This window comes from Bombina bombina, chromosome 4 (assembly GCF_027579735.1).
Source record: "Bombina bombina isolate aBomBom1 chromosome 4, aBomBom1.pri, whole genome shotgun sequence".
Taxonomy (NCBI): Eukaryota; Metazoa; Chordata; class Amphibia; order Anura; family Bombinatoridae; genus Bombina; species Bombina bombina.
In genome coordinates, this window is record NC_069502.1 from 602,151,818 (window position 1) to 602,166,956 (window position 15,139).

Below are 15,139 nucleotides of genomic sequence, written 5' to 3' on the forward strand. Positions count from 1 at the left end.
GAAGAAATCAATCATCGGGCTGAAGTCTGGATCCAAGCGGCGGCTGAAGAAGTCCATCATCGGGATGATGTCTTCTATGAAGCAGCATCTTCAATCTTCTTTCTTCCGGAGCCATCATCTTCCAGCCGACGCGGAGCCATCCTTCTTCACCGACGGACTAACGACGAATGGCGGTTCCTTTAAATGACGTCATCCAAGATGGCGTCCCTCGAATTCCGATTGGCTGATAGGATTCTATCAGCCAATCGGAATTAAGGTAGGAAAATTCTGATTGGCTGATGGAATCAGCCAATCAGATTCAAGTTCAATCAGATTGAGCTTGCATTCTATTGGCTGATCGGAATCTGATTTTAGGTTTATTTAAGGGGGGTTTGGGTTAGATTAGGGGTATGTGGGTGGTGGGTTGTAATGTTGGGGGGGGGATTGTATGTGTTTTTTTTACAGGCAAAAGAGCTGAATTCTTTGGGGCATGCCCCGCAAAGGGCCCTGTTCAGGGCTGGTAAGGTAAAAGAGCTTTGAACTTTTTTAATTTAGAATAGGGTAGGGCATTTTTTTATTTTGGGGGTCTTTGTTATTTTATTAGGGGGCTTAGAGTAGGTGTAATTAGTTTAAAATTGTTGTAATATTTTTCTAATGTTTGTAAATATTTTTTTATTTTTTGTAACTTAGTTCTTTTTTATTTTTTTGTACTTTAGTTAGTTTATTTAATTGTAGATAATTGTAGGTAGTTTATTTAATTTATTTATTGATAGTGTAGTGTTAGGTTTAATTGTTACTTAGGTTAGGATTTATTTTACAGGTAATTTTGTAATTATTTTAACTAGGTAACTATTAAATAGTTATGAACTATTTAATAGCTATTGTACCTGGTTAAAATAAATACAAAGTTGCCTGTAAAATAAATATTAATCCTAAAATAGCTACAATATAATAATTTATTTAATAAGAGTTAATTTATTTCATTAGAATAAAATTATATTTAACTTAGGGGGGGTGTTAGGGTAGGGTTAGACTTAGCTTTAGGGGATAAAAAATTTATTAGAGTAGCCGATCGGCAGATTAGGGGTTAATACTTGAAGTTAGGTGTCGGCGATGTTAGGGAGGGCAGATTAGGGGTTAATACTATTTATTATAGGGTTATTGAGGCGGGAGTGAGGCGGATTAGGGGTTAATAACTTTATTATAGTAGTGGTGCGGTCCGCTCGGCAGATTAGAGGTTAATAAGTGGAGGCGACGGTGAGGGGGGCAGATTAGGGGTTAATAAATATAATATAGGGGTCGGCGATGTTAGGTGCAGCAGATTAGAGGTACATAGCTATAATGTAGGTGGCAGCGGTGTACGGAGCGGCAGATTAGGGGTTAATAATAATATGCAGGGGTCAGCGATAGCGGGGGCGGCAGATTAGGGGTTAATAAATATAATATAGGGGTCGGCGGTGTTAGGGGCAGCAGATTAGGGGTTCATAGGGATAATGTAGGTGGCAGCGGCGTGCGGTCGGCAGATTAGGGGTTAAAACATTTTAATAGAGTGGCGGCGTTGTGGGGGGACCTCGGTTTAGGGGTACATAGGTAGTTTATGGGTGTTAGTGTACTTTAGAGCACAGTAGTTAAGAGCTTTATAAACCGGCGTTAGCCCAGAAAGCTCTTAACTACTGACTTTTTTCTGCGGCTGGAGTTTTGTCGTTAGAATTCTAACGCTCACTTCAGCCACGACTCTAAATACCAGCGTTAGAAAGATCCCATTGAAAAGATAGGATACGCAATTGGCGTAAGGGGATATGCGGTATGGAAAAGTCGCGGCTGGAAAGTGAGCGTTAGACCCTTTAATTACTGGCTCCAAATACCAGAGGGCGGTAAAAACCAGCGTTAGGAGCCTCTAACGCTGGTTTTGACGGCTACCGCCCAACTCTAAATCTAGCCGTAAATGTCTAATCAAGATAAAAATATTTAGCACTGTCTCTGCAAAGGCTAATTAAATACAGAGCTCACATAGCTATACCAGTGGTTTGAGCTTGTGTTTGATTTGCTGCCTAAGAGTATGGCTATGCAGAGTTCTGAATGTAAAGGAATTACACATAAATTGCTTTGTAATGTTCAGAGAAAGCCTCCAATATTTTGTGTGATTTCTCTCCAGGCAGATGAGCTTCTGATCATCAGTTCTATTATAACAGAATGTGAAGAGAATGTAGTGCTTCTGGAGTATAACAAATATATTAAGAAAAAGTGAAAAAGGCTTATTTATGTTTCCCCTATGAAATAGTAACCAGCCTTTCACTGCTTTTGTGGATTTCATGGCTGTATGTAGCCTCATCATACATTATGTTTAACTAAGATTTAATACAGTAATAATTGTCCATTATGATTTAGTGCAGACACAGTAAGGAATGTGCAGGATGACTCTTGTGCATTATCTGCACTTAAGAGATTCATTTTTTAGGCTTTTAGATTAAGACAGCATCCATTTAAGGTTATGGAATTTAGCTTCCTACATCTGAGGAATATCTACGATAGAGCCATGAATAGATTGTATGTGTTGCAAAGCATTCCCTAAGAAGCACAAATACAATACCTCACATAGTTTTGAGATTTGTATAAAATCACTTTTATAATATAATAGATTGGATTGAGTTCTGTTGTTTAAGTAACAATGCCAGCAATAATGTTTAGCTAAGTATTATGCATCAATTTTGCATTCTTCTTTAATGCATGCAAACATCTTACAGGAAGGAATGTTTATTTAAGTGCTGCCCGATATGCAGCAGTTCTGGACACTGTCCCAGGATTTTGGACAATGCTGCCAACAAGGTAAAGTAGGATTGAGATAAGGTTTTATTTTCACACTGTGAGAATATGGCAGCCTTTCAGAAACTATATTTAGCAATACCGGCCAAATCATAACTGAATGTTTTAGGTATAGGCCAGGGGTATTCTCAGGCAGTGGGCCTCCCCTCTGACAAAATTTACAGGACAGCAACCCCCCCCCCCAGCAACCCCCAATGAAAGCTGTAATATTTATTTTCAGTTTAATTTGGGGATCTACGACTCACAGATTTTAAAGGAATAGTCTAGTCAAAATTAGATTCAGATAGAGCAAGCAATTTTAACCCTTTGGTGACTGAGGACATGTCAGGCACGTCCTACAATGGGTGTCAGTTAATGACCAAGGACTTGCCTGTTTTGAAGCACTGGAAGTAATCATGATCGCTTCCAGACACTTTCAGGTTATTGCAGTCATGCCTCGATATTGAGGCATCCTGCAATAACCTTTTTTAAGCATCTGATGCAGAGAGAGCCACTCTGTGGCCCTCTCTGCATCGGCCAGCGATGGTGGCGATTGTTAAAATCCCCCCAGCTGTCCCAATTTTTGTGGGACAGTCCCAATTTTAGAGGGCCGTCCTGCTGTCCCGGGTTGCTTGCCATCTGTCCTGCATTACCCCATACTCCGAAGCAACTGGCTTTTCTCTCCTAGGGTTAGATACCCTGTGGAAAAGGAATGGTGTGTGGGTTAAGCAGGACTAAGAAGGCTGTATACCCTCTGACTTCAGATAATGGTGACCTCTAGCCTCTGGTAGTGCTGACTTCTAACCCCTGGTTATAATACTAGCATGCCTTCAGTTTTATACGATGAGCAGTGGTAACACCAGGGTAACAAACAGTGGCAGCCTCAGACTGCCAGCTAATGTGCTTGCCACATCATTGGTAGGTGGGAGCCGTAGCAGGGAGGCGGGTGGGTGGCCCATCATTGGAGGGACTTCCGGATCCTTTCCCTGCAGTGCGTGCAAGTGAGTCGGAGGTGTGCAGGATGACGGGAGCGTGTGCACGTGTGACACAATTTATGAGAAGGAGGGAGAAGGAGAGGGAGGAGGAAATAAGTGTTGGAAAAGGGATCTGAGAGGGGGGAGGGTATTGAGGGGGACAGCTACACTACAGAAAATTGGGGTTGAAATTAAAAAAGCAAACTATTTTGTTAAGCAAACTGGGTACTGTCAGATAGCTGCCAGTACCCAAAATGGCAGCAAATAGGTAGAGGGGGAGGGTTAGAGAGCTGTTTTGGGGAGGGGGTGAAGGAAGGTTGGCGGCTAAGGGGGGATCCAACACTGCATTATATATATATATATATATATATATATATATATATATATATATATATATATATATATAATCCTTTTATTTTAGTACTGGCAGACTTTCTGCCAGTACTTAAGATGGAGGTGACAATTGTGAGGTGGGGGAGGGAAGAGAGCCATTTGAGGGGGGTCAGGGAGGGATCAGGGGGTGGAATGTGACAGGTGGGAGGCTGATCTCTACACTAAAGCTAAATTCAACCCTACAATCTACCTAAATAACTCCTTAACTGCTGGGCATAATACAAGTGTGGTGCGTAGCGGCATTTAGTGGCCTTCTAATTACCAAAAAGCAATGCCAAAACCCTATATGTCTGCTAATTCTGAAAAAAGGGGATCCCAGAGAAGCATTTTTAACCATTTGTGTCATAATTGCACAAGCTGTTTGTACATCATTTCAGTGAGAAACCTAAAGTTAGTAAAAAAAGTTAATTTTTTTTTTTATTTGATCGCATTTGGCAGTGAAATGGTGGCATGAAATATACCAAAATGGGCCTAGATCAATACTTTGGGTTGTTTACTACACTAAAGTTAAAATTAACCCTACAAGCTCCCTACAAGCTACCTAATTAACACCTTCACTGCTGGGCATAATACAAATATGGTGCGCAGCATTTAGCGGCCTTCTAATTACCAAAAAGTAATGCCAAAGCCATAAATGTTTGCTATTTCTGAACAAAGGGGATCCCAGAGAAGCATTTACAACAATTTCTACCATAATTGCACAAGCTGTTTGTAAATAATTTCAGTGATAAACCTAGTTTGTGAAAAAGTGAAAAAAATTTTTTTATTTGATTGCATTTGGCGGTGAAATGATGGCATGAAATATACCAAAATGGGCCTAGATCAATACATTGGGTTGTCTACTAAAAAAATATATATACATGTGAAGGGTTATTCAAGGATTCCTGACAGATATCAGTGTTACAATGTAACTATAACTTGCAAAAAAAGCAAAGAACATGTAAACATTGGGTATTTCTAAACTCAGGACAACATTTAGAAACTATTTAGCATGGGTGTTTTTGGTGGATGTAGATGTGTAACAGATTTTGGGGGTCAAATTTAGAAAAATTGTGTTTTTTTCATCATTTTTTATATTTTTTTTATAGTAAATTATAAGATATGATGAAAATAATGGTATTATTAGAAAGTCCATTTAATGGCAAGACAAACAGTATATAATGTGTGTGGGTACAGAAAATGAGTAAGAGGAAAATTACTAAACACCAGTTACTGATCAAGACAACAAACGCAGCACAGTCTCTTAGAGATTTTGACCTTTCTTCCACCTATTTGCCATCCTTTGCTTTATTCCACCACTACATGGCAAGTGTAATTGTCTGCACTGTCAGCTGTTCCCCTTATTTCACATAGGTTTCATTCACTCAGACTTAAAATCAAAGTCTAATTTCTACCCAACTAATGAAATGGGTAAAAACCTAGAAATGTTCAAAAAAATGAATAAAAAAAACAATATTGAAAATTTAAATACTGATAAATATAAAAGATATAATTTGACGAGGGAACAGAATAACACATTGAGAAATTAAAAAAATCACAAGGACATCACTATTAAACAAGCTGATAAGGGAGGGGGGATTGTTATTTTAAATACAGCAATATCTACAGAAGAATACGCCATAACCCAATAAATAAGCAAAAACAAGAATTGGAAAACTTGGTAGGAAAAGCTTATCAAGTAGTTATATTAAATGGCATCTCATTGAAAAATACCCTAGAACCCCTGTGTTTTACTACCTCCCAAAAATCCATAAATCCCTAACCAACCCCCCAGGTAGACCCATAATCTCGGGGATTAATTCCCTAACATCTAAAATATCAGAATATCTAGATTTTTTCCTTCAGGATTATGTAACCAGCCTGTCATTTTATCTAAAGTTTCTACTGATCTATTGAGGATTTTAAAAAATATTGAGTGTAACGATAATTACCATTTAATAACATGCAATGTATGCTCACTGTATACCAGTATCAAACACTCTGTGGGTCTAAATGCAGAAGAATACCATCTAACAAAGGACAACAATATTAGGATTGAACAAGTTGATTTTATTCTAAAATATATTGAATTTGTTTTATCAAAAAATTATTTTGTTTTTAATGATCAGTTTATCTACAAACTCAAGGAACAGCAATGGGCACAAGTTTGCCCCCAGTTACGCGAATCTCACTATGGGCTCTCTTGAAGATATATTGATACATGGCTCCGTAGGGGAGGAGAACTTGGTGCTCTATTGCTGTTTCATTGATGATATTTTTATATCTGGAAGGGGGATAGAGAACTAGTTGATTTTTTTATAGAGTATCTGAAAGATACCAAATTTGGTTTGGATTTCACATCATGAAATAAGTAAGACACCCACTAACTTTCTAGACCTAAATATAGAAGTCAAGGGATCTAATCTAATTACCAAAACCTACTTCAAAAAGGTAGACTCTAACAATTATATTCATAATACTAGCTGCCACTACAAAAAATGGGTAGAAAATATCCCCCGAAACCAATTCCAGAGAATTAGAAAAAGTTGTTAAATTCTGGAAGATTTTGATGAACAAACTTCAGGTCTACAAACATACACCGAGATTACGAGTTTTGTGGTAACAGGGGTGCGTTGCTAACAAGCCTTTTTTTTCACCGCTCCCTTAAGACAACGCTGGTATTACAGGTTTTTTTAAGCCTGGCGTTAGCCGCAAAAAGGTGAGCATAGAGCAATATTTAGCTCCACATCTCACCTCAATACCAGCGTTGCTTAAGTCAGCGGTAAGCTGGCTAAACGTGCTCATGCACGATTTCCCTATAGGAAACAATGGGGCAGATTCAGCTGGAAAAAAGTCTAACACCTGCAAAAAAGCAGCGTTCAGCTTCTAACGCAGCCCCATTGTTTCCTATGGGGAAATAAAATGTATGTCTACACCTAACACCCTAACATGAACCCCAAGTCTAAACACCCCTAATCTTACACTTATTAACCCCTAATCTGCCGCCCCCGCCACCTGCATTATATTATTAACCCCTAATCTGCCATTCCGGACACCGCCGCCACCTACATTATACTTATGAACCCCTAATCTGCCGTCCCCAACATCGCCGAACCCTACATTATAGTTATTAACCCCTAATCTGCCCCCAATGTCGCTGCAACCTAACTACATTTATTAACCCCTAATCTGCCGCCCCCAACGTTGCCGCTACTATTTTAAAATGATTAATCCCTAAACCTAAGTCTAAACCTAAGTCTAACCCCCCCTAACTTAAATATAATTTAAATAAATCAAAATAAAATAACTACAATTATCTATCTTAGGGTTTATATTTATTTTACAGGCAAGTTTGAATTTATTTTAACTAGGTACAATAGTTATTAAATAGTTATTAACTATTTAAAAACTACCTAGTTAAAATAAGTACAAATTTACCTGTAAAATAAATCCTAACCTAAATTACAATTACACCTAACACTACACTATCATTAAATTAATTACCTAAACTAACTACAAATTAACTACAATAAAATTAAATAAACTAAATTACGAAAAACAACAAACACTAAATTACAGAAAAAACAAAATACATTTTTTTTAAACTAATTACAACTACTCTAATACCCCTAATAAAATAAAAAAGCCCCCCAAAATAAAAAAATGCCCTACCCTATACTAAATTACAAATAGCCCTTAAAAGGGCCTTTTGCACGGCATTGCCCCAAAGTAATCAGCTCTTTTACCTGAAAAAAAAGACAATACCCCCCAACATTACAACCCACCACCCACACACCCAACCCTACTCTAAAACCCACCCAATCCCCCCTTAAAAAAACCTAACACTAACCCCTTGAAGATCACCCTACCATGAGCCATCTTCACCCAGCCGGGCACATGTGGACCTCCAGAGGGGCAGAAGTCTTCATCTGATCCGGGCAGAAGAGGTCCTCCAAGTGGCAGAAGTCTTCATCCAGGCGGCATCTGCTATCTTCATCCATCTGGAGCGGGTCCATCTTCAATCCAGCCAACGCAGAGCCATCCTCTTCAAACGAAGTCCAAGCGAAGAATGAAGGTTCCTTTAAATGACGTCATCCAAGATGGCGTCCCTTGAATTCCGATTGGCTGATAGGATTCTATCAGCCAATCGGAATTAAGGTAGGAAAAATCCTATTGGCTGATCCAATCAGCCAATAGGATTGAAGTTCAATCCTTTCGGCTGATCCAATCAGCCAATAGGATTGAGCTCGCATTCTATTGGCTGTTCCAATCAGCTAATAGAATGTGAGCTCAATCCTATTGGCTGATTGCATCAGCCAATAGGATTTTTCCTACCTTAATTCCGATTGGCTGATAGAATCCTATCAGCCAATTGGAATTCAAGGGACGCCATCTTGAATGACGTAATTTAAAGGAACCTTCATTCTTCGTTTGAAGAGGATGGCTCTGCATCGGCTGGATTGAAGATGGACCCGCTCCGCTCTGGATGCCGTCTGGATGAAGACTTCTGCCACTTGGGGGACCTCTTCTGCTTGGATCGGATGAAGACTTCTGCCCCTCTGGAGGTCCACTTGTGCCCGGCTGGGTGAAGACGGCTCAAGGTAGGGTGATCTTCAAGGGGTTAATGTTAAGTTTTTTTAAGGGGGATTGGGTGGGTTTTAGAGTAGGGTTGGGTGTGTGGGTGGTGGGTTGTAATGTTGGGGGGTATTGTCTTTTTTTTCAGGTAAAAGAGCTGATTAATTTGGGGCAAAGCCCCGCAAAAGGCCCTTTTAAGGGTTATTTGTAATTTAGTATAGGGCAGGGAATTTTTTTATTTTGGGGGGCTTTTTATTTTATTAGGGGGATTAGAGTAGGTGTTAATAACTATTTAATAACTATTGTACCTAGTTAAAATAAATTCAAACTTGCCTGTAAAATAAATATAAACCCTAAGATAGATACATTGTAACTATTAGTTATATTGCATCTAGCTTAGGGTTTATTTTACAGGTAAGTATTTAGTTTTAAATAGGATTAATTTATTTAATTTTAGTAATTTTATTTAGATTATTTTAAATTATATTCAAGTTAGGGGGGGTTAGGGTTAGGTTTAGACTTAGGTTTAGGGGTTAATACCTTTAATATAGTAGTGGCGACGTTGGGGGTGGCAGATTAGGGGTTAATAAATGTAGGTAGGTGTCAGCGATGTTAGGGACGGCAGATTAGGGGTTCAAAAATGTAACTAGTGTTTGCGAGGCGGGAGTGCGGCGGTTTAGGGGTTAATATATTTATTAAAGTGGCGGCGATGTCCGGTCAGCAGAAAAGGGGTTAATATATTTATTAAAGTGTTTCCAATGTGGAGGGGGGCCTCGGTTTAGGGGTTAATAGGTAGTTTATGGGTGTTAGTGTACTTTTTAGCACTAGTTAAGAGTTGTATGTTATGGCGTTAGCCCATAAAACTCTTAACTACTGACTTTTAAATGCGGTAGGAGTCTTGACAGGAGAGGGTCTACCGCTCACTTTTTCCAAGACTCGTAATACCAGTGTTAGGCAAATCCCATTAAAAAGAGAGGATGTGCAATTGACTTAAGGGGATTTGCGGTAAGCTCGAGTCGCGGAAGAAAAGTGAGCGGTACACCTGTACCTGCCAGACTTGTAATACCAGCGGGTGTTAAAAAGCAACGTTAGGACCTCTCAAAGCTGCTTTTTAAGGCTAACGCAAGACTCGTAATCTAGCAGTAAGTTTGAACAATGGGGTTATGAAAAATACCTAATTTTACAAGCTAGATCATCAGCTAGATAGATGGATAGGAACAACATAATACTAAGATTGAAAATGATACATTGATAGAAGTACCCTTTATCACTGACTACAATATACACCATGGGAAAATTAGATCCATAATAAATAAGTATTGTCATGTATTGCAGAGGGACCCCATAATAGGAGAAAACTTAGGGGATAAACCAAAAATAGTATTTAAAAAGGCATAACATTTTAAAAACATTTTAGCACCTAGTATTGTAAATAAAAATGTAAAAAGAAGTTATAGAATAGACTATAGATTTAGAAGTTAATAGAATACAAGGATTGTTTCCTTGTATCAGTTGTAAAGCATGTAAACACGGCAATAAGACTAAAAGTGTAGTATCTAACACTACGAAAATGTGGTCTACCTCATACACAGCTAGATTACGAGTTTGGCGTTATGAGTAAAAAAGCATAGTTATGGCCCATAACGCAGCTTATTCCTTAACGTTGTTATTACGAGTCTTGTTGGTATAAGTGTACCGCACACCTTTTAGCCTGTCACGCAACGTCAGTACCGCACTTTTTAAAAAGTCCTTTTTCAATGGAACTCCCATAGCGCCGGTATTATGAGTTTGCCTGGGAGACCAAAAAGTGAGTGGTACACCCTATACTGACAAGATCCGTACCGCCATCTAAAGTCAGTAGTTATGAGTTTTACGTTACAAAGCTGTAGCATAAAACTCATAACTAAAGTGTTAAAAAGTACACTACACCCATAAACTACCTATTAACCCCTAAACCGAGGCCCTCCTGCATCGCAAACACATATAATAAATGTATTAACCCCTAATCTGCCGCTCCGGACATCGCCGCCACTATTAAAATGAATTAACCCCTATTCCGCCACTCCCCGACATAAACCTATTAACCCCTAAACTGCTGCCCTCCCGCATCACAAATACTATTTAAATATTATTAACCCCTAATCTGCCGTCCACCCACACCGCTGCTATAATAAATCTATTAACCCCTAAACCACAAGCCCCCCACAACGAAATATACTTAAATAAACTATTAACCCCTAAACCGAAAGCCCCACAACGAAATATACTAAAATAAACTATTAACCCCTAAACCTAACGCCCCCCTAACTTTATATTAAAATTACAATTTCCCTATCTTAAATTAAAACTTACCTGTCAAAGTAAATAAATTAATTTTAAACTAACAATTAAACTAAGATAATTATTAAACTACAATTAAACTAACTACCAATTAAATTAAACTAAACTACACATTAAAAAAAATCCTAACACTACTCTAAAGTATCTAATTACCAAAAAAAATAATAACTAAATTACAAAAAATAAGAAACAAATTATCAAAAATAAAAAAGAATTACACCTAATCTAATAGCCCTATCAAAATAAAAAAGCCCCCCCCCCAAAATAAAAAAAGGAAGGAATTGTGTCCAAACAAGAAAAATAATTTTTGGTTCCTACGGAGCCGTACTGTGCCTTCTAGACGGCTAGGTAGTCATTTATATTTTTATTTTTTCAGATAAGTGCATTTGTGTATTTTTTCTTTATATAAACTTATTTGCAATCAGCAGACTATTGGGACCACCTTGATGAAATATATTGTGGACCAGTGTTTTGGGGTCTTTAAATGTGATGAATTAGAATGGCCTGCATCTATGACTTGTTATATATACATATATGTGCATACGTTGTTTGGAAGAGTTATTTCTCTATTCTCTTACATTGCATATATCCCCTGGAGGATTTAACAGAGCCCACCATTGAGGTTTGGTAAAGATTTTATCATATATATATTTTGGGACATGATATATAGCTTATGGTTGCATATATATATGCATGTGCAGATCATACCATGTATGTATATATGTACTGGGCTGCACATTCCATTTGATGTTTATTTACTAATTACCTGTACCTCTGTGTATGTGGTCCGATTTAGATCATTCCCAATTCTTTATGTGGTATTGATAATGATTTTTTATGCGGTATTAATGCTAAATGTGAATGAGGAAACTTTTCGTTATACTGTTTGTCATTTATAATTTATGCTTATTATGTTTCCTGTTATTGAAATGTACATGGAAACAGTTGATTTCCACAGACATACTAGACCCATTAATGTGTGATTGACTCATGGTGTCGGCATCTTTTCCCATTAGCTTCAGTCAACCATAATAGCTTTGTTGGGGTGCAGAACTAATTAGACGGTGGTTGGTTCTCGGTGCCAATAAAATGATCCAATGAGGGGTCTATATTTACTATGCTATAAAGTAGATTGTTGTGTTCTTTCTGGACGGACATTAGATATATGCTTGCTGATGATTGCAGATGCTTAACTGTTTAGTTTATAGAATATACTTATATTTATATATTTACACTTTGATCCCAAACAGTACATATGCGGTAATTGACCTTTTGATAAAGTTTAATACAGGAGTCAAATGTATTATTGAACAATTTTATATTTTATATTTCCTGATTGTAATATTTACATGTATTTTTATATTATTGTTCCCCATATCCCATGTACTTTAAACATCAGCGGGCTGTTTAGGTCTGTTTTATTTTAACATTAATTCTGGTCAGATTTAGCATTCTGATTTTACATTTGATTTTGTTTTGATATATTATGCACTTATTGTTCGGACGTAAGTTCAACACATTTTTGTGCGATTGGTTCTACCTACCAGCGTCTTGGTCCAATGCGGCTCAGTGGTTTGGTGGGCGTATTTTTTTTACTGAATCCCTATTGGTTCTACTACAGCACATGAACGTAATTTATTTTAGAGGTAGCTGAACAAAGACGCCGGTTAGTGGTCCAAGAAGGTGTGAGCAAATGGTGGGTGTGTATCACCTATACTTGTGATTGGTTATTCCTACATATATAAAGAGCGTGGTTTGGAAGGAGCATTACAGCCTGATGAAATGGCACAACCGCAGAGAAACGCGTTGTTGTGCTCTTTTGTATTTTAAAATGTTTTAAAATAAAGTACCATCTTTTATCCACACCTTGCTCTGGTTTTTGGACTTTGGAATTGGTATATTAAGTATTTGAGTATACCTGTGGGTAATCCCTATAGAGAACTCTAGTTTTCTTCCCTAGGTCCGTTGACGTTTTTTGGAGGACGTGTTCTTGTTCAGCCTCTTGCCAAAGTGGATTGAGTCAGTCGAGCGGCTCTGAAGTCTCTGTCTGCTGATTATTGCACTAGATGTGCACCTGGGCTTGTGAGTATATTTGGATATTTGTACCTGTACTCCTTGTCAGTAATTGCGTTATTACACCATCAGGCACCTCTTTTCTTCCCCTCTTATAGGACTTGGCTTGTCAAAATAAAAAAAACCTAGCTTACAATAAACTACCAATGACCCTTTAAAGGGCCTTTTGTGGGGCATTGCCCCAAAGAAATCAGCTCTTTTACCTGTAAAAAAAATACAAACACCCCCCCAACAGTAAAACCCAACACCCCCACAACCAACCGAAATAAAATAACTATCTAAATAACTTGAGCTCCCCATTGCCCTGAAAAGGGCATTTGTATGTGCATTGCCCTTAAAAGGGCATTTAGCTCTTTTACATGCCCAGACCCTAATCTAAAAATAAAACCCACCTAAAAAAACCTTAAATAAACCTAACACTAACCCCCAACGATTCACTTACAGTTATTGAAGTCCCCCTTAAAGGATCCATCCAGCCGGCAAGAAGTCTTCATCCAGACGGCCTCTTCGATCTTCATCCAGCCAGCGAAGTCCTCATCTAGGCGGCAAGAAGTCTTCATCCAGATGGCATCTTCTTTCTTCATCCATCCGGCATGGAGCAGGTCCATCCTGAAGACATCAGGCACGGAGCATCCTCGTCATACGGTCGCTACCATAGACTGGAACTTCAATGCAAGTGACGTCATCCAAGATGGTGTCCCTTGCATTCCTATTGGCTGAAAGATTTCAATCAGCCAATAGGATTATAGCTGCTAAAATCCTATTGGCTGTTCCAATCAGCCAATAGGATGAGAGCTCAATCCTATTGGCTGATTGGAACAGCCAATAGGATGAGAGCTCAATCCTATTGGCTGATTGGAACAGCCAATAGGATGAGAGCTGCTCAAATCCTATTGGCTGATTGGAACAACCAATAGGATTTTGGCAGGTCTAATCATATTGGCTGATTGAAATCTTTCAGCCAATAGGAGTGCAAGGACGCCATCTTGGACTGTATGAAGAGGATGCTCCGCGCCGGATGTCTTCAGGATGGACCCGCTCCACGCCGGATGGATAAATATAGAAGATGCCGTCTGGATGAAGACTTCTTGCTGCCTGGATGAGGACTTTGCCAGCTGGATGAAGATGAAAGAGTCCGCCTGGATGAAGACTTCTTGCCGCATGGATGATGACTTCGTCGGCTGGATGGATCCTTCAAGCGGGACTTCAAGAACTGTAAGTGGATCGTCGGGGGTTAATGTTAGGTTTTTTTAAGGTTTCTTTGGGTGGGTTTTATTTTTAGTTTAGGGTCTGGGCATGTAAAAGAGCTAAATGCCCTTTTAAGGGCAATGCCCATACAAATGCCCTTTTCAGGGCAATAAGGAACTTAGTTTTTTTTAGATAGTTATTTTATTTGGGGGGTTGGTTGTGGGGGTGCTGGGTTTTACTGTTGGGGGGTGTTTGTATTATTTTTACAGGTAAAAGAGATGATATCTTTGGGGCAATGCCCCACAAAAGGCCCTTTTAAGGGCCATTGATAGTTTATTGTAGGCTAGGTGTTTTTTTATTTTGGGGGGGGCTTTTTTAATTTTGATAGGGCTATTAGATAAGGTGTAATTCTTTTTTATTTTTGATAATTTGTTTCTTATTTTTTGTAATTTAGTGTTTGTTTTTTTTCCCCATAGTCAACAATGGGGCTGCTTTACGGAGCTTTTGTTTCCGCGATCACAGGTGTTAGGCTTTTTTTTTTGCCGGCTCTCCCCATTGATGTCTATGTGGAAATCGTGTACGAGCACATCAAAGCAAAGCTTGTTTTTGGCGCGGTATGGAGCTCAACGCAACCATTTTGCCCGCACAAGCCTGCTTTTTACAAACCTGTAATACTAGCGCTATAGGGAGGTGAAATAACGCCGCTTTTGTGGCAGTCGTTAAAATACCTATATCAAAACTCGTAATCTAGCTTACAGTGTCCATGTAAGATGCAATATTTCGGTGAGACCTCACATCCTCTTAGAGACAGGATATGTGAACATCTGTTAAATATC

The 15,139-nt window shown here is 38.6% G+C and overlaps 1 protein-coding gene across 3 annotated transcripts in view; it reads right to left on the reverse strand.

The window, feature by feature from the left end:
- Positions 1-15,139, reverse strand: part of BVES (blood vessel epicardial substance) — a 180,171-nt gene that overhangs the window by 81,096 nt on the left and 83,936 nt on the right. The window lies entirely within an intron of this gene.